Raw genomic sequence first — 24821 nt, 5'->3', positions numbered from 1 at the left:
CCAGAGGGCCGCCTTTTGTTACTGGGAGTGCAACTTTGGAAGAACATCATCAACAGGTTCTCAAGTTGGGGCCAAAGTTCTGCGTGGAACCAAGGATTGACATCGTCGACAGGTTAGCACTTACAAGGGACATTGCCAGGAGTGTACCAGAAAAAGAAAAAGAACGCTGTTTGGTGGAATGTGTGGACGTGGTGGCCAAAGCTTCGGTAAGCGATAGATCCAGAGCCAATGTTGAAAGGGCGCCTCAGTGTTTGGTTGAGAATAATCTGCGTGTTGTTCAAGCAGACAAGGAAGGCTTTCTGATTGTTGTACCAAGTTATTGTTACTTACAAAAGCCTTTCCTGGCGGCGAACAAGTGCTTTAAGAAATATGATGTGACTGTAGAAAACGTAGAAAAGAAAGTGGTGGAGCTATTGCAAAAATGTGACCAAGATAAGCTTTCGTCACGTGTAAAGAACTCAAAAGGAATTAAATTGCAGATATTTTTACGGCAAAAACCCACAAGTAAGAATTTCCGTTTAGGCTAGTTGTGTCCGAGTGAGGGTGTTGGCAGGTTCTGGTCGCGGAGTTGCTGCAAAAAATGTTAAATTCCCAAGAAGTACAGGATCCGTACTTATTAAAAAACTCTGAAGGCCTTGTGAATTGTCTGGCATCAGATAGTACAAGCTGCAGCTGGAGATTCAGCATTGATGTTCAAGATCTTTACTATTCCTTACCGCATGGGCCCCTAATGTGCAGTGTTAAAGATTACATAACAAATGAGAATGACGAGGTGTCATTGCGCAAAACGTGCGACATCGCCGTTGAATGCTTTCTTGAACTTCTGCATTTTTATTTAGCGAATACACATGTATGATTATGTGGTGAAACGTATATACAGGCAAGCGGTGTCTTGCTTGGGGTGAAAGGTAGCTTCCATCCTAAGTAGCATTTTTTGGGGGGAGCATAGACAGAGCCATAGCCTAAAAGCAGTGAAGAAGAAACTAGGAATTGGCAAGAATCAGATGTATGCGTTAAGAGACAAAGCCGGCAATATCATTACTAATATGGATGAGATAGTTCAAGTGTCTGAGGAGTTCTATAGAGATTCATATAGTTCCAGTGGCACCCACAACGATAATGGAAAAGATGATAGTCCAGAGGAATTCGACCCACAGGTAACGCCGGAAGAAGTAAAGAAAGCCTTGCGAGCTACGCAAACGGGGAAGGCAGCTGCGGATGATCAGGTAACAGCAGATTTCTTGAAGGATTGTGGGCAGATTGTTCTAGAAAAACTCGCCTCCCTGTATACGCACTACCTCATGACCTCGAGCGTACTGGAATCTTGGAAAAACGCTAACATAATCCTAATCCATAAGAAAGGGGACGCCAAAGACTTGAAAAATTATAGACCGATCAGATAACTCTCTCTGGCCTACAAACTATTTACTAAGGTAATCGCAAATAGAATCAGGAACACCTTAGACTTCCGTCAACCAAAGGACTAGGCAGGATTCCGTAAAGGCTACTCAACAATAGACCATATCCACACTATCAATCAGGTGATAGAAAAGTGTGCGGAATATAACCAACCTTTATATGTAGCTTTCATTCATTAGGAGAAGGCGTTTGATTCAGTCGAAACTTCAGCAGTCATGGAAGCATTGCGGAATCAGGGTGTAGACGAGCCGTATGTAAAAATACTGAAAGATATCTATAGCGATTCCACAGCCACCGTAGTACTCCATAAAGGAAGCAACAAAATCCCAATAACGAAAGGCGTCAGGCAGGGAGATACGATCTCTCCAATGCTATTCACAGCGTGTTTACAGGAGGTATTCAGAGACCTGGATTGGGAAGAATTGGGGATAAGAGTTAATGGAGAATACCTTAGTAATTTGCGATTCGCTGATGATATTGCCTTCCTTAGTAACTCAGCGGACCAACTGCAATGCATGCTCACTGACCTGGACAGGCAAAGCCGAAGGTTGGGTCTAAAAATTAATCTGCAGAAAACTAAAGTAGTGTTTAACAGTCTCGGAAGAGAACAGCAGTTTACGATAGGTAGTTGGGCACTGGAATTGGTAAGAGAATACATCTACTTAGGCCAGGTAGTGACTGCGGATCCGGATCATGAGACTGAAAAAATCAGAAGAATAGGAATGGGCTGTGGTGCGTTTGGCAGGCATTCTCCGATCATGAACAGCAGGTTGCCATTATCCCTCAAGAGAAAAGTTTGTAACAGCTGTGTCTTGCCAATACTCACGTATGGGGCAGAAACCTGGAGGCTTAAGAAGAGGGTTCTACTTAAATTGAGGACGACGCAACGAGCTATGGAAAAAATAATGATAGGTGTAACGTTAATTGATAAGAAAAGTGCAGATTGGGTGAGGGAACAAACGCGAGTTAATGATATCTTAGTTGAAATCAAGAAAAAAATGGGCATGGGCAGGACACGTAATGAGGAGGGAAGATAACCGATGGTCATTAAGAGTTACGGAATGAATTCTAAGGGAAGGGAAGCGTAGCAGAGGGCGGCAGAAAGGTAGGTTGGTGGATGAGATTAAGAAGTTTGCAGAGAAAACATGGCCACAATTAGTACATGACCGGGGTAGTTGGAGAAGTATGGGAGCGGCCTTTGCCCTGCAGTGGGCGTAACCAGGCTGATGATGATGATGATGATGATGATCACAGACAGAGAGGTGGCCAATTATTTAGAAGGTGTAGTAAGTAAGGTATACAGATATGTCGATATCTACTTGATTTTAGGCTGTCGTGTAGACAAGGGTGCTTTCAGGAATAGGGTTGTAGAAGCCTTCAAATCTCTGGTCAAGGGCTGAACATTTACTTCGGAAGTACCGGTAGATAATAAGCTACAGTTCCTTCATGTCAAGTTAAAATTCCCACCGGAACATGTGTGTTGGTCATTCTCACCCCGAGCTGGAAAACCGCTAATGAACTATGCCTCAAACCATTCCAAGCTTGTGAAGAATGGGATAGTCATTTCGTGTTTCCGGTCAGCGTTGTTGAAGTCCTGTCACCAGACTTTAAAGATTGCATTTCTTGAGCAAGTTGGTAGGTTGAGAAAGGCAGGGTACCCGCTCGCTGTGATGCTGGCGTCGTGCGCTAGATTAATGAAAGAACTTAACAAGGATAAAGGACAATTCACAAAGGATCAAAGGCAGAAAGATGTATCTTCCAAGGTTTCAGTGATTCCGTATGTGCACGGCCTTTCACACAGACTTAGAAAATTGGCTGGTAGTTATGCAGTAAAAGTGGTACTTTCGACAAAAAAACTAAATAAGTAGTATGTATTCTTGGGTTAAAAAGAAGTTCGAAAGTAAGGATGATGCAAAGAAGGAATGTAGTGTTAAACAGACCAAATTTGTTGATAGCGCGAAGAAAGTCGTTTATCAGATTCCTACGACGTGTGGTCGTGTGTACGTAGGGCAGACTGCGAGATGCATTAACTCGAGGTTAAGGGAGCACTTATCTACTCTGAAAGGTCGCCCTAGTACACATTTGGCAATGCATTGCCAAGAACATGATTGCTCACCTTGTCTTAGTAGCACAGACATTTTGTGTAGGCATAAGAATGAAACCGCTATGGAGATTCTGGAAGCACACTGCATTGAAAAACAAAAAGAAAAATGCATCAGCCACCCTCCTGTTTCATTGTTGGATATAAGAAAGTTCGCTTCTATCATCACATCTTTAACACATTTTATTGTAAGTGGTTGTTTTATGCACCTTGCTGTTCTTATGTTGAACGGGTGGCTTTTGTCCACGTCTTTTTATCACAAGTGTTATGTGTACAATTGACGTGTTCTCTTGACTTGATCGTGCAGATCTGCGGGTGTCATATGCGCTATAGGCGTGCTCTGTTGACTAGATCGCGCAGATCTGTGGGCATTCAAGCAGGTGTTTCTTAAAAAATAAGACCAGTTGTTAGAAAGCGCTCGTCCTTGTGTTGCCCCTATTCTTCGTCCCTGTTTTTTTCCGCACAAAAATGTTTTCAGATTTTCTTTTAAGGTGCAAGATCTCTCTCATTATCCAGGGAGTAGTCTTGGAAGTTTTTTAGATTTATTAGGAATAAAGTTGCTAAGGCAGTGATAGCTAATTTCATTAAATTTATCCCAAAACACAGTAGCATTGTTACTGTAAAAGTTATCAAGGTATTGCTCAAGATAATCCAAGGCAATCTCGTCTCTGGCACGAGAAAAGTCTTTAACAGTGGTTGTTTTACATTTTTGGTGTTAAGAACTTCCAAAGAACAAAATATGCCAGACTATGATCAGACATTTCAGGTTCAACCGAAACAAAAAGTTTTCTAATGAACGACGTACAAAAAGGAGGTCAAGTATGGTTCCTTACGTACCATAGGTGCGCGTTGGCTGTCTTACAACTAGTTGTAGATTGTGAGACAGGATGATGTAATGCAACTAACCTAAGTGTGAATTAATGCCGGTGCAGAGAAATTCGTTCTCCCAATCAATATCTGATAGGTTTAAGTCGCCTATAAATAGCATTTCGTCACTTGTGAATGAAACCATGAGTTCAAGAAAATCATGAAAGAATTCGGGAGGTGAGTCAGGTGCTCTAAAAACGGCAAATATAGAAAATGATTTATCCCAGCACGTAAACTTTATTGTGACACATTCGAGGTTATCGGTCTGGCATAACAGAGTAGCGGATATAGTTTCTTTTACCGAAACTGCTTCCCCGCCCCCTCTAGTACACGTGTCACGGCGATATGCTTGATAAGACTGAGGAAACGCAACAGCTTCTTCAATATTGTCATGAAAGCGTGTTTGTGTTATCACAATCACATAGGGACTGTAACCCATGACAGTTGCCTCTAGGCTTTCCGATCTGTTAACGACACTGCGGCAGTTGACGTTTAAAATTCTCAGTTCGTTAGCACCAGGGGAAGTGTCAGCGGAGGCAAGTCAATCATTTTTCAAAGTATTTACATGTCCGTCAGTTTTGATCCTCAAGTTCTTACTGTCATCCCATGTGAAAAGCTCATTGTTAATACGCATCATGTCATTAAGCGAATTTTCTTGCTTTGTTCTCTTTCACTTTTAGCACTATCCCACATGAGTTTACGTTTCCTTAGTGTGCTGCGCGAGTAATTGTTTTGAATCGATATTCTACTACCCTTTAATTTGTACGCACTTTTTAAGACAAGCTGTCTTTTGGTAAAATCCTGGAAGTAAATAAAGACTGGTCTCTTTTAACCTTTGTTACCAAGACGATGAATTTGGCCGACAGATTTGCAAGGAACAGCAAGCTTTGCTGAAAACACCTCGTCAAGAACTTTATCTTTAAGAAAAGAATAGATTCAGTTTCGCCGAACTCCGATATGCCAAAGATTACCAGGTTGGATCGCCTGCTCCTATCCTCTAGATCTGCCAACTTCCCCTCCAGTGATCTCACTGTACGCTGAAAGTCATCTAGACGCGAGGCTCGTTTTTCTAATTCAACAAATCTGGCTCCCCCCCACCAATCAGCTATAACGTCATCCACCTTATACTTTTGCTCCCTGAGCGCAGTCATATCCGCTGCCAACTTGTTCTGACCAGACAGCAAATCTTTCAGCAGGGATTCTATAGAGGCTCCACTACACTCAGTGGCACCGGCATTTAACTTAATGTAGCCGCACATCAGGAGCAAGCATACGCAGTACACATCATGGACAATAGAAGCACACCGAAGGGGGCACGGCAAGACCAAAAGACGGCGACAATCGCTTCTAAACGTGCTATAGCAGTTACTAATCGGCACGAGGTAGCACAAGGGTTTAAGCCACTGGTTTGTCGATTGTCCGCCGCGCCCACTGAAGGTGTAAGCCTGGAGCTGTCCCCTTATAAAGCGATGCGTCTACGTTACGTGAAGAATAGGTGGCGCCTCAAGTGACGCATCCCAAAACAGCGAAGGATTGGCGTGAGGAAAGCAGTGACATGGCATCGGTGTTGTAGTTGTGGTCCAAGTGCACCTGGTGAAGTCTGGTAGATGGGGATGGTCGACTGCAGTTCTTGGAAGACTGGTCAGGCTGCGGCAGTTATGGTATCGTTGATCCAGACAGGCCATGAACAAGCACCTGCATGAGGTGGCAGAACGGTTTAAGCCGCATACTTGTCGATGGCCCGCCATGCCCACTGACGATCGCCGACTGTGCTTTGAGTGTAGCCTATTTTTGAGGGCACAGGATCGCCCAATAAATTACTAGTTTCGCCAATCACAGTTTTGCTGCTTTCTTCAGCGTCACTACCACGTGACAGCATTTTGGATCTTTGAAGTCGACTGAAGGTCAGCCAAACCGGGCGGCGCTCTCTCCCGTATACATCAAAGTTCTGTATTCCTTTAAATACACCCTATATAGAGATTAGATTTATGCGTGTTGCAATAATGCTAGCTATGATGTAAGTGATATATATATGTTAGAGAGAGAAAGAGAGAGAGAGGGGGGTGAGCCCCAAACGTATTACTCACCATGCGGTGCTGGCTGCAATACCTACTTTTCTACGATGCTTCTAACAAGTAGAGCCCATCACTGCTTATTTGTAGTGCAACATGCACCTGAGGGGCTGTGGTAGGGTAAACCGCCCAAAAAACTAAATTTGCAATTTTGGCCCAGAAAATTGACTGCACTATGAGAAACAAAGCTGCGCAAACGCGACCTCGAGCGCCCGCTCAAAGCGGCTCAAATGTCGCGCCCAAGTGTGCTGCGCGCCCAGAAGTTTAAAAATGGTGGGCGGAGGCCTCTTTGTTTATCGTTGTCGTTCGCGGCTTCCTTCGTAATGGCGTGTTCTATTTTCTTCTGTGTGTGGTGACTAAATAATTTGTACTAAAAATCATATATTAATTAAAAGAAAATGAGACATCCACCCAATTTTAGCAATTGCCACAAAGAAATACCATACGCGTTCCTCGAAAGAAAAACAAGGCATTTGATGAAAAATTCGTCCTGTTCCGGGGCTAGAAGCCGTGACCTCCGCCTTTCTGGGGAAGCCGGCCTACCATCTGAGCTAACCAGGCGGCTAGCAGATGGCAGGGCGAAGTCAAGTTTGTTAAGAACCCGAAGCAAGAGTTTGACGTAATAGCCCTTTGTAGGAAAGAACTATTACGCCAAACTCTTGCGTTTGCTTACGCGGCCGTGGTCGCCTCTGTTGCGAGTTTCAACGTATTACTTGCTCTGAAGGTGGCGCATCGTCCAGCAAACGCAGCAGAAAGAGAACTTTCAAAGGAAGTCGGACTTCTGAGCAAATATCTTCATGGACGAACACAGAGCACCAATGAGTCGCTCAACCAACTCATCTGGTGCCGCTGCCCTAAGAAACCTTTGCCAGCGCTTACACATTGAATACAGCAACTAACGATGCTGTAGCCTACTACAATGACGGTAATTCTGCACGAGAAGCTATTCTGGAGGCCCTTCGTCTGTTCCAGGTCGGTTTTGTAATAATGCCCTCGGCAGGATGAACAAAGAACGTGTTGACAGGGCAGAATTCGATGACTGCCAATGCATTTCTACCAGCACGTCCTCTTTTCCGTACTTCTGCTTGAGTAGATCAATGGCATTCCCATAGTTACTGTCGGAGAACTGTGGTCCCTCCACGGCAGCTGCCGCTTTTCCGGTTAGTGAGGACAGAAGGTACGTAAATTTATGATTTTCGTTCAAGTCGGTTCTTTCATGTACAGCTGTTTCAAATTGTCGCCAAAATCTCTGCGATTTCATTTTATCGCCGTCAAACTTCATTATTTCTAGCTTTGGTAGCTTCATTATTGTTGCTTCATGCGATTGTATAGCTTCGCCATTAAAGTTGCGTTGCTCCCTCGCTGTTTCTCGCATTTCTTGTCGAGGAAGCTATGCGTTGATGCTGTGCAGAGCACTTATTATCTTTAACTCGTACTCAGTGGTTTTCGCAAACTCCGAGTCAGCTGTTTCGGATGTTATGAACTGCTCCATCTGATCGTCTGCTTTCTTTAGCGAGTCTGCAATTACTTTGATCTGGCTGGCTATCAGCGACATCGCGGCAGGATCTTGATTTTCCTCCAATTTATTTTCAGCATCGCTCACTAAGTTGGTTATTTGTGTCCTCGGCGTTTTTGCTTTTTCAAAATTACTTCTCTGTTCATCTTGACTAACTGAGGAAACTGCTGGTCGCTTACAGATTCTCGCGGCGAGATGTCATCTGCGTCTTGGTCACGCTCTGTGTCCGTGCCGCTCCCTGCTGTAGTTGTCTCGCCTCGCTGCCGTTGGTTCGCCTTCGGGCCTCTTCTTCGTCCGTCTTCTATGGCCAGTCCGTCGTTCTGGTAGTGCGTGGCCAGTCGGAAGAGGAGTAGCCGCAATCCTGGTCATGGCACCATGTCGCAGAAACGAGACGATACAGCTGCGTTCGATGCGAACGAAATAAAGATTCTTCTTTTTTTCTTTAGCGCGCGCCTTTGGAGCCTGGCGTCTTCTTCTTTCTCGTTTTGTCCGCTCCTATGTGTTTGAACAGTACTTTTCTCAATGTCAGCCCGTTCAAGTGAAACTTTGTACACATGTACTACAACAAGTAATAAATATGCTGAACTAAAAATCGCTGATAATAAGAATCATAACAATTGAAAAATATACACTGCAAGAAGCCCCCCTGTGGCTTCATGCAAGCAGAGATATTATTTTTTGCGTGCGAACTCCAAAGCAGATATATCTCTTGCGTTCACATGTAACCTATGCGTATTTAAAATAACACTGTGTAATATCATCACATTCCTCTGCGTGGTTGCCGAGAAAAGGTACATCAAATAATGAAACACACCTGAAATTTTGGGAGTGGGCCACAGGAAAGGCAAGCCATCTGTACCCGAAGAAATTGTTTCTTGTTGTACCCAAGAGCACTTTTTGTAAGCGCGTGAAATGTGATGCGAATATCTGCAGCTATTTCTAAAATATTACGTTAAAGCTAACATGTACCATTTACCCTATCAAACCTCCCATCTAAGGAACCACATTAATGGATTTCCTGTGGTAGAACTAGCTTTTTGAATAACTAGGTTGCCAAAGCATAGGAGGAAAAATTGAAAGCACAAGCTGCATCTATGGCGTGCATCATTTGCTGTCCGAATAATTTTTGGTGTCCTTTCTTACGCAGGTGCAAATACGAACAAAAAATAATAACCCTGAAGACGAAGTCGCGCTCTTTTATTTTATTGAAGGAGTGAAGAATGCAACCAACAAATTTTGGGATGATCGTTTTCGGACTGCAACAGTGGACGTGTGAGTGGAAAACGGTCTTGGCACATTGGTAGTTTTATACGCTAATAGTCACGCCATGTCCAGTTGTTCATTCAGAAGTGTTAAACATGCCGCACTGTCCTGGTAGTCATTATGCAGATGGATCTTGATAAGAACTTTGAACGTACTTATTTGTACGCCTTTCCTTTTTGAAACTTTTTTGCGTCTCAGTAATTCGGTTGCACTTGGACTCGTATAGCAGCACTGGCTCTAGGCCTATTTTTGCGCTGTGTCAGACGCCACTCCAATCCTGGAGGACTAGACAACCATTCGAAATTACTACCTTCAATTTCGAATCTATGTTTAGCAATACGGTTTGCTGGGCCAGTTGGTGCATGGTGAACGTATAAGGGGTTCCAGCAAGTACCGACTCATTGTCTTGTCCGTTCCTTTTACTTGTGCTCACGTCCATGCTTGCTGGAACCCGTTACATGTTTAGAATCCCTTTGTTCTGCATTCTTTGTGCTCTGAATCTCCGGAATCTATGGAAACTGAGCCTGGGAATGATTAACGCGTGAAAACGCTCAGGTGGGGCTCTTAGAGGAATTACCAGGAATTTCCTGATCTACAGGCTTCAGCGCGGTTGGAAGACCTTCTGAGGCCTATTCAATGCTAACCGCTGCTCACGTCATCTGCTACAGACGTCCACCTGATAAGACACGCTACGAGACAGGATTTCTAATTCACAAGGGCAACAATTATAAATTCTACACCATTATTGAGAAGGCAGCTGTTGCCCAATTAAGGAAAATAGGAGATACATATAACAGGTGATCATCATCATCAGCAGCAGCACGAACATCATCAGCCTGGCTACGCCCAATGCAGGGCAGAGGTCTCTCCCATACTTCTCCAATTACCCCCGCTCATCGGCAAATTGTGGCATGTTGTCCCTGCAAACTTAATCTGATCTGCCAACATATCTTTCTTCCGCGACCTGCTACGCTTCCCTTCTCTTGGAATCCAGTCGGCAGTCTTTAATAACCACCGGTTATCTTCCCTCCTCATAACATGTCCTGCCCATGGCCACTTCTTTTTCTTGACTTCAACTAAGATGTCCTTCCCTCGTGTTTGTGCCCTCACCCAATCTGCTCTTTTCTTATCCCTTAACATTACAGTCATCATTATTCGTTCCATACCTCGTTGCGTCTTCATCAAATTAAGTAGAACCCTTCCCGTAAGCCTCCAGGTTTCTGCCCCGTAAGTGAGCACTGGAAAGACACAGCTGTTATACACTTTTCTTGTGAGGGACAATGGCAACCTTCTGTTCATGATCTGAGAATCTCTGCCAAACGCACCCCAGCCTATTCTTATTATTGTGAATGTTTCAGTCTCATGATCCGGATTCCTGGTCACTGCCTGCCCTAAGTAGATGTATTCCCTGACCACTTCAAGTGCCACGCTACCTATCGCAAACTGTTGTTCTCTTCTGAGACTGCTCAACATTACTTTAGTTTTCTGCAGAGTAATTTTTAGACCCGCCCTTCTGCTTTGCCTCTCTAGTTCAGTGAGCATGCATTGCAATTGGTCCGCCGAGTTACTAAGCAAGGCAATATCATCAGCGAATTGGAAGATACTAAGGTATTCTTCATTCACTCTAACTTCACTGAGCCCCATTATATCCCATTTACTGCCCTCTAATTTCTCCAATAACACTGCCAGACTCGCCTCACTAGATATCGTTCTAGCGTTAAACATCGCCAGGTTCATATTCCAATGCGGCCTCTCCGCCATTCCAGTATGTAAAAATACTGAAATATATCTACAGCGGCTTCACAGCCACCGTAGTCCTCCATAAAGGAAGCAACACAATCCCAAGAAAGAAAGGCGTCAGGCAGGGAGATACGATCTCTCCAATGTTATTCACAGCGTGTTTACAGGAGGTATTCAGAGACCTGAATTGGGGATAAAAGTTAATGGAGAATACCTTAGTAACTTGCGATTCGCTGATGATATTGCCTTCCTTAGTAACTCTGGTGGCCAACTGCAATGCATGCTCACTCACCTGGAGAGGCAAAGCCGAAGGGTGGGTCTAAGAATTTATCTGCAGAAAACTAAAGTAATGTTTAACAGTCTCGGCAGAGAACAGCAATTTACAATAGGTAGCGAGGAATTGCAAGTGGAAGGGAATACATCTACTTAGGGCAGGTAGTGACGGCGGATCCGGATCATGAGACGGAAATAATCAAAAGAATGAGAATGGGTTGGGGTGCGTTTGACAGGCTTTCTCAGATCATGAACAGAAGGTTCCCATTATCCCTCAAGAGAAAATTGTACAATAGCTGCGTCTTAGCAGTACTCACCTACGAGGCAGAAACCTGGAGGCTTACGAAAAGGGTTCTACTTAAATTAAGGACGACGCAACGAGCTATGGAAAGAAGAATGATGGGTGTAACGTTACGAGATAAGAAAAGAACAGATTAGGTGAGGGAACAAACTCGAGTTAATGACATCTTAGTTGAAATCGAGAAAAAGGAATGGGCATGGGCAGGACATGTAATGAGAAGGGAAGATAACCAATGGTCATTAAGGGTTATGGACTGGATACCAAGGGAAGGGAAGTGTAGCAGGGGGCGGAAGAAAGTTAGGTGTGCGGATGAGATTAAGTTTGCAGGGACGACATGGCCACATTTAGTACATGGCCGGTGTTGTTGGAGAAATACGGGAGAGGCCTTTGGACTGCAGTGGGCGTAACCAGGCTGATGATCATGATGATTTTTACATACGACTCGTCTACACCCTGATTCCTTAATGTCTGCATGACCGCTGACGCTTCGACTGAATCAAACGCTGTCTCGTAATCAATCAAAGTTATATATAAGGGTGGTTATATTCCGCCCATTTCTCTATGACCTGATTGATAGCGTGAATATGGTTTATTTTTGAGTAGCTTTTACCAAATCCTACCTGCTCCTTTGGTTGACAGAACTCTAACGTGCTCTTGATTCTATTTGCGACTACCTTAGTAAATACTTTGTAGGCAACGGACAGTAAGTTGATCGGTCTATAACTTTAAAGTCTTTGGCGTCCCTTTTCTTCTCGTTTAAGATTATGTTGGCGTTCTTCCAAGATTCCGGTATGCTCGAGGTCATGGGGCATTGCGTATACAGAGTGGCCAGTTTTTATAGAACAATCTGCCCACCACCCTTCAACAAATCTGCTCTTACCCGATCCTTCCTAGCTGCCTTGCCCTTTTGCATAGCTACCAAGGGTTTCTTCACTTCTTCCGGCGGTACTTGCTGGTTGTGACATTCCTCCAGACTATTCCATCTTCCATTATCATAGTGAGTGCCACTGGTACTGTATAAATCTCAATAGTACCCCTCAGCCACTTGAACTATCTCATTCATATTAGTAATAATATTGCCGGCTTTGTCTTGTAAACGCATACATCTGATTCTTGCGTATTCCTAGTTTCTTCTTCAGTGCTTTTAGGCATCCTCCGTTACTGAGAGCATGTTCAATCATATCCATATCATACTACCTTATGTCAGCTGTCTTACCCTTGTTGAATAATTTGGAAAGTTCTGCCAGTTCTATTCTAGTTGTAGTGTTAGGGACTTTCATACATTGGCATTTCTTGATGAGGTATTTCATCTCCTGCAATAGCTTACTGATATCCTGTCTAACGGAGTTACCACTGACTTCTGTCGCACACTCCTTAATGATTCCCATAAGATTGTCGTTCATTGGTTCAGCACTAAGGTCCTCTTCCTGAGGTAAAGCCGAATACCTGTTCTGTAGCTTGATCCGGAATTTCTCTATTTTCCCTCTTACCGCTTACTCATTGATCGGCTTCTTATGTACCAGTTTCTTCTGTTCCCTCCTCAGGTCTAGTCTAATTCGAGTTCTTACCATCCTATGGTCACTGCAGCGCACCTTGCTGAGCGCGTCCACATGTTGTATGTTGCCAGGGTTAGCGTAGAGTATGAAGTCTATTTTATTTCTAGCCTCGCCGTTCGGGCTCCTCCACGTCCTTTTTCGGCTATCCCGCTTGCGGAAGAAGGTATTCATTATCCGCATATTGTTCTGTTCCGCAAACTCTACTAATAACTCTCCCCTGCTATTCCTAGTGCCTATGCCATATTCCCCCACTGTCTTGTCTCCAGCTTTCTTCTTGCCTACCTTGGCATTGAAGTCGCCCAATAGTATTGTGTATTTTGATTTTCGCCGATTCCACGTCTTCCTGGTCATCATGACTGGATGTAGGGGCGTAGACCTGTACAACCTTCATTTTGTACCTCTTATTAAGTTTCACTACAAGACCTGCCACACTCTCGTTAATGCTATAGAATCCTTGTATATTACCAGCTATATCCTTATTAATCAGGAATCCGACTCCTAGTTCTCCTGTGTCCGCTAAGCCCCTTTAGCACAGGGCGTGCACGCTTTTTATCGCTGTATATGCTTCTTTTGTCCTCCTAACTTCACTGAGCCCTATTATATCCGGTTTACTGCTCGATAATTCCTACAATAGCACTGCTAGACTCGCCTCACTAGATAACATTCTAGCATTAGTCCTTGCCAGGTTCAGATTCCAACGGTGGCCTGTCCGGACCCATGGATTCATAGCACCTTCTTCTGCGTCACAGGTCTGACCGCCGCCGTGGGCAGTTGCTTCGCAGCTGCTGGGGACTGATATTACAGATAGTACAAGCCTATGGTCGCATGTCTGCTCATGACGATGAAGAAATCGAAAGGTTTCACGTACATTTTAAATTAGCAATGATAAATGTGCAAACTCAGTTGCACATTTATCAGGGATGACTTCAGGGACAAAGTGGGACAAAGCAGGCTGGTGAACAAACATTTTGCAACTACATCATGGACTTTTGGAAGACTAGAGGATAGATTCTGGTAAAATTCGCGGAATGAAACAGACTCCGAATGATGAATACTTTGTGCAGGGAACGCAGTAGCAGTAATTGGGCCTGGAAAAGACCTAATTGAGAAACGATATCGAAAAGGTATTTCAAACTCTCTCCTAATTCTAGCGCAGTGAAGGATGTAGAAGTATTAGATAAGTAAAGGCCTCTAACCGAGGTTAGTGAGGTTTATGATTTCTCTCCATTTATAAAGAAAGAGCAAAATAATTCAACAAGAAATAGGCTAACCTTGAAGCTGTAAGGGTGAAAACAGACGAATTCAGGCTGGTGGTTCCGAACAATTTTGCAACAAAAATACTAGATGACGGACACAGTATCGAGATAATGAACAAAAACGTAACTTAGCTGATATGAGAATCAGCAATTGATCTTAGAGGTAACGCGCCTAGGCAGCTGACACGTAAGCTTTCCCAAGTAAGGAAGGACCTAATAAAGAAACGACAAAGCAAGGAGGTGTGTGACTCAAGAGATCAGATAGAGTTAGCTGTACTTCCAAATCTACATAGACAAGAAGAATGTAAGCAATATTTGAAATTAAAACGTGGGAAGATAGAGGAAGCAGTAAAAAATAGCTACAATGTCAAATCACTGAGAAGAAAACTTGGCTTAGGACAGGGCAAGATGGACGCACCGAAAGATAAGCACAGTAATCAGAAATTTCGATGACATAATAAAAGCACAATAATTCTTGGCTGTACTGTATAGTATACCCAGAGCATCCATTTATTTTTATTGGAAGCAGTTACAGAAAGGAAACAGACGCTCCCTCTATAACTAGCAATGAAGATAGACAGCCCTAAAATCCATGTCCCGAGGAAAAGCGGCAGGAGAAGATGGAATACCAGTCGATTTAGTCAAAGATGGCAGAAGTGTTACACTTGAGCAGTTCAGGGCTCTTCACACGAAATGTCTCGCATCATAACGTCCCAGAGCAGACTTTAACGAATTGAATAGTGCTAGGCTGATGGGTTTGCCTTCGTTATTGCAAATATATTCACCAAAACTTTTGCCAATAAAATCAGGGTAACACTTCCCTTCAACCAACGAAGAGAATAGGCTGCCTTCAGGAAGGGGTGTTCTACAATGGATCACAACCATGTCATGTATCAGGTAACTGACATATCTGCGGAGTACAAACAACCTCTGTACATGGATTTCATAGGTAATCAAAAGTCATTTTATTCAGTACAGTTACTAGCACTCATGGCGGCACTGCGTAATCAAGGAATACAGGAGGCATACCGGAACTTTTTTGAGAAATACCTACAAATATTCGACATGTACCTTCGTTCACCACAAGAATGTTATCTATCAAGAAATTGATCAGGCAAAGTGAAGAAATCTGTCCAATGCTATTCATTGCATGCTTAGCAGAAGTATTCAAGCTACTAGAATGCGAATGTTTGAGAGTAGGACCTACGGCAAATGTCTCAACAACTTTTCATTTTGAGACCTCATTATCGGTTTCTACCGCATTGAGGATGAATTGCAACAAATGATTGAGAACGGTAACGTGGATGGCAAAGAAGACGGGAAACACATGTGCGTTCCTGTGTTCCCGTCTTCTTTCACATTCTTCTTCTGCTAGTGCGTTTTAAGTCTTTAGTTAAAAGACGGGAAGAGAAAGCGGTGTGGATCAGTGAGCAAACCAGGATAGCGGATACTCTAGATGACATTATGAGAAAAAAAAAGGAGATGGGCAGGCCATTTAGTGCATAGGGCAGATAACCGGTGGGCCGTAGCAGCAACAGAAATGGTGCTAATGGAAAGATGCGCAGTCAGTAGTAGCAGAACATAAGGCGAGGCAATGACGAAATTTCCAGGTGGACGTTCCAATTAGCTAACTCAAGGCAGGAGTATTTAAACGATGATGATTTATGGATTTATGGAATCATGCAAGAGCCAATGATGGCCAAACAGCACCATGAAATGGTTGGATGTAGTCGATGGTGCGGTCAATAAAAAAAGGTTATTTGTGACATGGCTGTATAGTGGCCTGAATATATTCGCCTTACATAGCGTCAAATATGCTACACCTATCATAACATATGAGGTGACATATAACTTATGAGGTGTGCTGTTAGCATATTAGTCGAAAAATTAATCTGCAGAAAACTAAATGAATGTTTGACAGTCTCGGTAAAGTAACAGCAGTTTACGATATGCAGTGAGGCACCGGAAGTGGTAAGGAAATTCATCTACTTAGGGCAGGTAGTGACCACAGATCCGGATCATGAGACTTATAAATAATCACAATAATATGAATGGGCTGGGGTGCGTTTGGCAGGTACTGTCAGATCATGAACAGAAGGTTGTCATTATCCCTCAAACGAACAGTGTACAACAGCTGTGTCTTACGAGTACTCACCTACGGGGCAGAAATCTGGAGGCTTACGAAAAGGGTTTTACGTAAATTGAGGACGACGCAACGAGCTATGGACAGAAGAATGGTGGGTGTAACGTTAAGGAAGTAGAAAAGAGCAGATTGGGTGAGGGAACAAGCGCGAGTTATTGACATCTTAGTTCAAATGAAGAAAAAGAAATGGGCATGGGCAGGGCATGTAATGAGGAGGCAAGATAACCGATGCTCATTAAGGGTTACGCACTGGATTCCAAGACAAGGAAAGCGTAGCAGGGGTCGGCAGAAAGTTATGTGGGTGGATGAGATTAAGAAGTTTGCAGGGACAACATAGCCACAATTAGCACATGACCCGGGTAGTTGGAGAAGTATGGGAGAAGCATTTGCCCTGCAGTGGGCGTAGTAAGGCTGATAATGATTAATAATTAATTAATTAATTTAATATTACCCTCAGGGCTTACAAGAAGCATTATAGAGGGGAGGGGCTTTATTATATCATTACATAAAATAATAGGAGAAGTGAAGAACAGTTATACCCGCAAACAATATATAGCAACAACAGGTAAATGAGCACAAAAATAACAAGGCAAAAATAAACACCTAAAAATCAAGTAACAAGAATAGAAAACGAAAATACGGAATAATAACAATGAAAGAAAACGATAGCAATATGTGACAACGTGGTAGTGCCGCAGTTTTAAAATAGGATTATAATTCGTTTGATAGTGCTCTGCGAAAACGGTCAGTATCAGTGATAGCGACTAGTGACGCAGGCAGGTGGTTCCACTCAAGACATGTTCTCGACAAGAACGAGTATGAGTAGGTAACTGTGCGCTACGCAGGTACATGAACTTTGAAGCGATGATGGACACGTGCGGAGACATAAGATGCTGGTGTAATGTACCCGGACTTGAGCTCGTGGTTATGATAGTAGATTTTATGAAAGAGAGAGAGACGAGATGATTTTCTTCGGAAAGAGAGAAGGGGAATGCCAAGAACAAGTTTCATGCTAGTAACGCTAGAAGTACGGTGATAATTGTTAAGAATGAAACGGACCGATCGATTTTGCACACTTTCAAGGATATTTATTAGAGTAGCATGCCCAGGGCCCCATATCGAGCATGCGTATTCGAGGTTAGGTCTGACATAAGTGACGTAGAGTTTTTGTTTTAGTTTCGGTGGAGCTAAACAAAAGTTACGTCTGAGATAGCCTAGCATGCGGTTAGCTTGGGACGTGATGTATTCGATGTGTCTTTTCCATGAAAGATTATTAGCAATATGCACACCGAGATATTTGTAAAAAAGTACAGGTTCAAGGGGAGTATCATTACGTATGTAGGCGGGGCAAGCTGACTGGTTACGGGAAATTCTCATTGTTTTGCATTTAGAAGTGTTTGGTTCCAATAGCCAAAGCTTGCACCATGCTGCAGTGTCACTGAGATCATCCTGGAGTCTTAAAGTATCGTTAGTGCTTGCAATCTTGCGGTATATAACACAGTCGTCAGCAAATAGACAAATCAATCAATCAATCAATCAATTTTATTTACCAGAAACAAAAGGAACTGCAGGGACACCTGGGCAAAAAGCTGTCGCAGCAGCTTGACGGAGGCCCAGGGTTCCTTACATGGCAGTAGCACTCACATGATATATACACTGAAGTCTCTATACACAACAAACATTACGCATCGTACGTATGCATAAAAATGACATTTTACACTTCAATGCAAATATACTAAAGTGCCACTATGAAGAAAGAAGTAGTCACGCAAACCATCTTTATTTAGCGTCGCTTGAACTGGCAATTTGGTTAGGAAGATCATTGATACAAATTAAAAAGTAAGGGTGCTAAAACACAGCCTTGAGGTACCCCTGAACCGACCGGAACTTCAGGAGAATCATTATCATTAATGCTTACATATTGTGTACGGTTAGAAAGAAACTCTCGAATTGAGTTGAAAACCAGGGGATCAATGTTTAGCTGGCCGAGTTTTAGTAGGAGTAAGTGGTGGTTAACTCTGTCAAAGGCTTTTGCAAAATCTAAAAACATGCAGTCTACTATAAAGCCAGCGTCTAGAAAAGTATGGAGATCGCTACAAAATGTTAATAACTGCGTTTCGCATGAGAAGCACTTACGAAACTTATGTTGACTGTTATGAAAAGCCGGTTTGATTCCAAAAAGTTGACAAGATGAGAGAAATTTATGTGTTCAAATATTTTACACGGTACTGATGTCATGGAAATAGGACTTTAGTTGTAGGGGTTATGGATGTCGCCTGACTTGTGAAGTGGAATCACCTTTCCTTTTTTCCAATCTCTGGGGAAGGAGCTATTGTTCAGAGATTTTGTAAGATTCAAGTTTAATGTAATGGAACTATATTCGGTAGTACCGTGCAAGAATTTGGACGTAATGCTATCAATACCGCACGAAGAGGATCTTTTTAGATTCTTAATAATAGAGCAGATACCAGATGAGTCGAGTAAAATCGGTTCCATTGGAAATAAACTAGGTGCTATGAATGGTGGAGAGCTGCCAGAGTGAGTGGGGCAAAATGAATGGGTGAAAGCGATGTTAAGGGTAGACGCGCAATTACGGCTTGGGATTATCTCTCCTAATTCATTAGTAAGAGTTTTAACTTGACTATCGCGGTTTTTCACGACGTTCCAAAAGCGTCTCGGATTCGTTCTGAGTAACGATGGAAGCGTGGTGTTATAGAAATTAAATTTAGTTACTTTTACAGCATTGGAGTAGACTTTTGCTGCAACGTCATAGGCGGGCCACTTGTCAGTAGTTGACGATTGTTTTGCAGCACGGAAAAGTCTGGCTTTTTTGTTAGATAGTCGGTTGAGGTGTCTGGTGTACCACGGCACGTTGCATGATTGATAAACCCTTCCTAAGGGAATGTATTTGTTTATTAGATGCATTGCTTTACCTTTCAATGATGCCCACAATTCTTCGACTGATGCGTCAGTGTAATATATATAAAAACTGTCGAGGAAGGAAGAAAGATCGGTGTTGATAGCGTCAAAGTTAGCTTTATTATAATCTCTGATAAGTTTCAAGCGCTTGTTCCTTTTAACAGTTGGTACAGAGATAGAAAAATCTATCACGTCGTGATCACTGAGCCATGGCAGGTGAGTTATTGTTGATACAATTTCAGGTGATGACGTTAGTATCAAATCTAGTAAGGATGATGTTGTAGAAGTAACACATGTAGGAAGGCGCACTAGATGCGATAAGCTGAAATCCAAGCATGTGGCTAGGAAGCTACTAGTTTCGGCGGAAGCAGGTGCTGCAAGCGGACATAAATGAGACCATTGAATTGATGCAAAATTAAAATCACCTAGAGGAAAAACTGGTATACTATTATTATTATTATTATTATTATTATTATTATTATTATTATTATTATTATTATTATTATTATTATTATTATTATTATTATTATTATTATTATTATTATGGCCCTATGATATCCGAAATGTTCGCTCAGCTTCTTGCAGGGCAAAGTAAGATAACAAAGGATATAGCCGACATGCGAAAATCTATCGACGCTCGATTTGAGGCAATTGAAAAACGCATAGTTGATCTTGAGCAGCAGGCACCCACGTTTAGCACAGCACACTACGATAACCTACAGAGCCAAATTCAGAAAATGTCATCCACTATTAACACACTTTCTTCCCAAAACGATGATTTAGAAAATCGCTCGCGTCGCAATAACCTTATTCTTTATGGTCTAACAGAATCTGAACATGACACTAATGAATCGCTGCAATCGCAAGTTAAGAACTTTTTTTAGTGACGTACTAAAGCTTGATTTTCCTCAAATTGAGCGATTGCATAGGCTTGGTAGACCTAGAGGTGGGAGACCTTGCCCCATAATTTTGAAGCTCCTAGATTTTCGCGAAAAGATTAGTGCTCTAAAGAATGGCTATACGCTAAAAGGGTCTCAGTGCCGCTTATCTGAAGATTTTTCTTCAAACGTACGATCCATCCGTAGAAAACTATGAGACGCTACAGCACAATTCCGTAGCAATGGTTCAGTGGTACACCTCAGGTACGACCATGCGCTTGTTGATAATCAGCTTTACAATCTGGATGTCGTTTCCAACTCTCTTGTGAAAGCTCCTGACCGCACCACTCACCATCATTTACCGCTCTCCCAGGGGAACAATCCTTGACTTAACAATGGCAAGTACGATAAACTTTGTAAATTAACTCTTAATGCAAGAAGCCTATCTAACAATTCTTCAAGCTTTTCCTCTTTGGTGGCATCACATTCCCCACATGTTATCGGTGTTACTGAGACCTTGTTGCATAGCGACATCCTTGTCTGTGAAGTTACTCCCCCAGGATATAACGTCATAAGAGTAGACAGGAATGTGGGCAGAAGCGGAGGCTTTGCCTTGTTTTTGCGCTCTGACCTACAGTTTTCTGTACTACAATCCTCACTTGAAATCTAGACGGTCTAGTCTAAGGTGCATATTAATAAAACAAATGTAATCATTGGTGTGTTTTATCGACCTTCCAGACATACCTCAAACGAAATAATGGTCCTTAACGCGTTCATTCAGGAGCACGGTTTTGGCTGTTCAAATTTAATCTGCATGGGGGACTTCAATGTACCTAACGTTTCGTGGGCTTCATTATCGATAACTGGTGATGACGTCCCTCTTTCTAGAGAGTTGCTTGAATTTCCACTATCCCTTGGATTGAAACAAATTGTATCTAACCCTACTAGAGAGTCCTCCATACTAGATTTGATTTTCCTAAGTGCACCGCTCTTTACAAGTTGCTTTGAGTGTGAGATTACGGACGGTATTTCCGATGACAAAGGTGTTATTACTACTATTACTATTACTACTATTAGTACTATGCCACTATGAATAGACCAGTTTTTACGATTATAATCATGCACATGATACGTCCATACTTGATACATTAAGCATTTCATTCGACAGATTCTCCCAGTTATGCACTACCAGTGATATCAATGCTATAGTATCCCATTTTGAAAACATTAGTCATACTTGTATAGAGCGCTATGTGCCATTAAAAACAAAAAAAGAAAAATCTGGAAATTCCTTGGATGACAAGGGAAATACTGAATTTGAAGCGTCGAGTAGCCAGAGCACGTCGGAAGCACCACATGAATGCCGAAACAAATGACCAGTTCCGCTTTATGAAGGAAGAACTCCGTCAAAAAATGGACGCAGCTAAGAACCTTTATCATCAGTTCACTCTACCTAATTTAATTAAAAATAACCCACGAAAATTTTGGAGCTCAATTTCGCCAATGAAGGACACCACCCAGACATTTCTATTAGATGATTCCGAAATAAGCGATCCTGGACCTATCGCGAAAGCATTCAATGAATATTTTCAGTCAGTCTGTATTCACACAAGACAATGGCGTAATTCCTCCCTACTCCACGACAACTAACATGTCCTGTGCAATTAATAGTGTTACAATATGTAAGCAAGGAGTCCTGAACCTTATTTTGAATCTTGACACCAAAAAAGGCTGCAGTCCAGACAATGTCAACAATGTGTTCCTTTATCGTTATGCGCTTTGGACGTGTCAATACATCACATTGATTTTTGAGAAATCTGTATCTACTTGTACAGTTCCTTGTTCATGGAAACGGGCTAGAGTCATTCCATTGTTCAAATCTGGGCAGAAACAATCTCTTCTAAATTATAGACCCATTTCGTTAACTTCTCATGCATGCAAACTCCTTGAACGCATAATTTATAAACACATTATTACTTTTCTCGAGTCTAATAACATTTTATGCAGCGCTCAGCATGAATTTCGTAGTAGTTTTAGCACAGTGACTCAATTAACTGAATTTACACATGACATCGCTTTTGCTCTTGATTTAGATCATCAATTAGATGCACTCATCATTGATTTCTCCAAAGCATTTGATACTGTACCACATCCTAAACTATTACATAAACTAAGCTTTATCCTTAATAACCTTCTTCTCGTTGACTGGATCCGTAGTTTTCTTTATGATCGTTCACAGTATGTTTCTTTTAATTCATTCAACTCTCCTGACGCATCAGTATCTTCGGGTGTGCCCCAAGGTTCTATTTTAGGGCCATTGCTTTTTTTTGTTTTATATTAACGACATTCCAAGCTCTGTTTCAGTAAAAATTCGGCTTTACGCTGACGACTGCGTTCTCTACAATGTCATTTCTTCACCTAACGATCATAACATTCTGAATCAATCGTTTATAAGTTTTTGTGAATGGTGCGAACTCTGGCAAATGAACATTAACTTGAAGAAAACAGTCGCCGTGTCCTTTCACAAGCATGGTGATTGCTCATATTTCAATTACTCCTATAAATCCACTTTTCTGCAGCGCGCATATCAATATAAGTATTTAGGCTTCCTTTTCACTCCAAGATTATCCTGGTCAGAACATATTTCAACAAGTTGCAAGAAAGGACTAAAAAAAACTTGGTTACCTAACCCGCACTCTACCTGCTGCCCCCAAAGAAACTAAACTCATTGCATACAAAACACTTGTAAGACCTATTCTTGAATATGCGTCTACCATATGGAACCCTTACAAAATTTCGGACATCCACAAAATTGAATCTGTTCAGAAAAAGGCGGTTCGTTTCATATACCGCCGTTATGATAGAATGTTTTCACCGTCATCTCATCTGAATATGCTTGGTTTAACCCCTCTTTCCCACCGTCGTCACATTAATTCTCTGAAACTTCTACACTCTCTATTTTACTCCCCACATTATGTTTCCCCTAACACATATCTGACCCGTGCAAAGCCCCTAATCACGAGAAACAGCAATGACTTAAACTTATCCGTCGTTTTTGCTCGCACCAACACTTTTAAATGCAGTTTTTTTCCTCAGACAATTGAACTCTGGAATGACCTGCCTGGTTCCATCCGCTCTTTACCACATAGAGAATTTGAGGATGCCATTGAATGCTCCCCTTAGTCATGTTACTCACATATGCTTCTTTTGTATAGCGATTTTCTTTCTCACATTTTGTATTCACCCACTCCTGCAATAGCCCTTCTGGGCTGCAGTATTTGTAAATAAATAAATAAATAAATAAATAAATAAATAAATAAATTAATTAATAAATAAATAAATACATTCTTGTTAGCATAACGGGTAAGCTATGAAGGGAGATACACTACCAGACGAGCGCCAGTAGCACTACTAACCGTCGCCCTTAATCGCAAGGGCAGCAGCAGCCTGTAGTCGGAGGTCGTACTGCAATCTCCTGGGCTTATGACCGGCAATGTGCTTGCATCGTGTGAACAGCTTAAATATGATTTATTGTCAAAAAGTTGGTCTGTACAAAGCAAAATGCGGGGTGAAGAGGAATGTGATGTCTATACGCTAAAGGAAAGTGCGTTTCACGTTGTGTTTCTGCATCCTGACTGATCAAAACATGAAGCACGATAGACCTCCTGTCGCATCTGACATAGCTTCGTGGTTCCTTACTAGTCATCAGAAACTTGTGGGTGCCATACGTGTGCCCTATTCAGAGTCGACAGAGTATGACATCAATGTGACCTGTTTTCACTGTGGATGTGCAAATACCGAATTGTGGTTTTAATACGTAGAGTTTAATAATAATTTCAGCATCCTACAAGCGTCGCGACTGGTTTTTAGTTTCTTAAAAAACAAACGCTTAAGATCTTCAGCAGTGGCAGCTGGAGTAGGAATCATAGCTTCTGTTGCAATTGTTCTAGCGATGTCTCCGTCAAGATCATTACTCTCTGTCTCTCTGTGCCCAGGCAACCAGCACTTCACATGTTGATGAGATGAATAAGTAGTGCCCATTATTAAATAAAGCTTCGCAAGAACAGGATTGCTGTTCTTTTTTAAAGACAGTAAAGCTTTTAGTGCGATTACTGAGAGTAAATAATATTGCCTTTCGTAGTTTGAATTCCTTGATACATTTTGCCGCGGAAAGCACTACGTTGATTTCTGCTGTAAGGATACTTGTATGAGGGTGCAGTACACCGGACCAAGCGAAACAAGGGCCGACAGTTGCTTAAGGTAGGCCACGATGTGTCTTCGAAGCGTTCGTTTAAAATTCGTGGAAATAATACTTAAGAGGAAGCTTTAGCTCGAGTGCTCCTATGTAAATACATGTAAAAGGAGAATTCGTTTTTCTCGGCAACCACTGCACCAAATTTGATCAGGTTTGTTGTATTAAAAAGAAAAACTTAGAATCTAGTGACTGTTGGTTTCGAAATTTTGAGTTAGGTTGTCAATTTTTTATTAAAAATTGGTAAAAATCCAAAATTTTCAAA

Source organism: Dermacentor variabilis, chromosome 7 (assembly GCF_050947875.1).
Source record: "Dermacentor variabilis isolate Ectoservices chromosome 7, ASM5094787v1, whole genome shotgun sequence".
NCBI classification, from domain to species: Eukaryota; Metazoa; Arthropoda; class Arachnida; order Ixodida; family Ixodidae; genus Dermacentor; species Dermacentor variabilis.
This window is presented reverse-complemented; position numbering follows the sequence as displayed.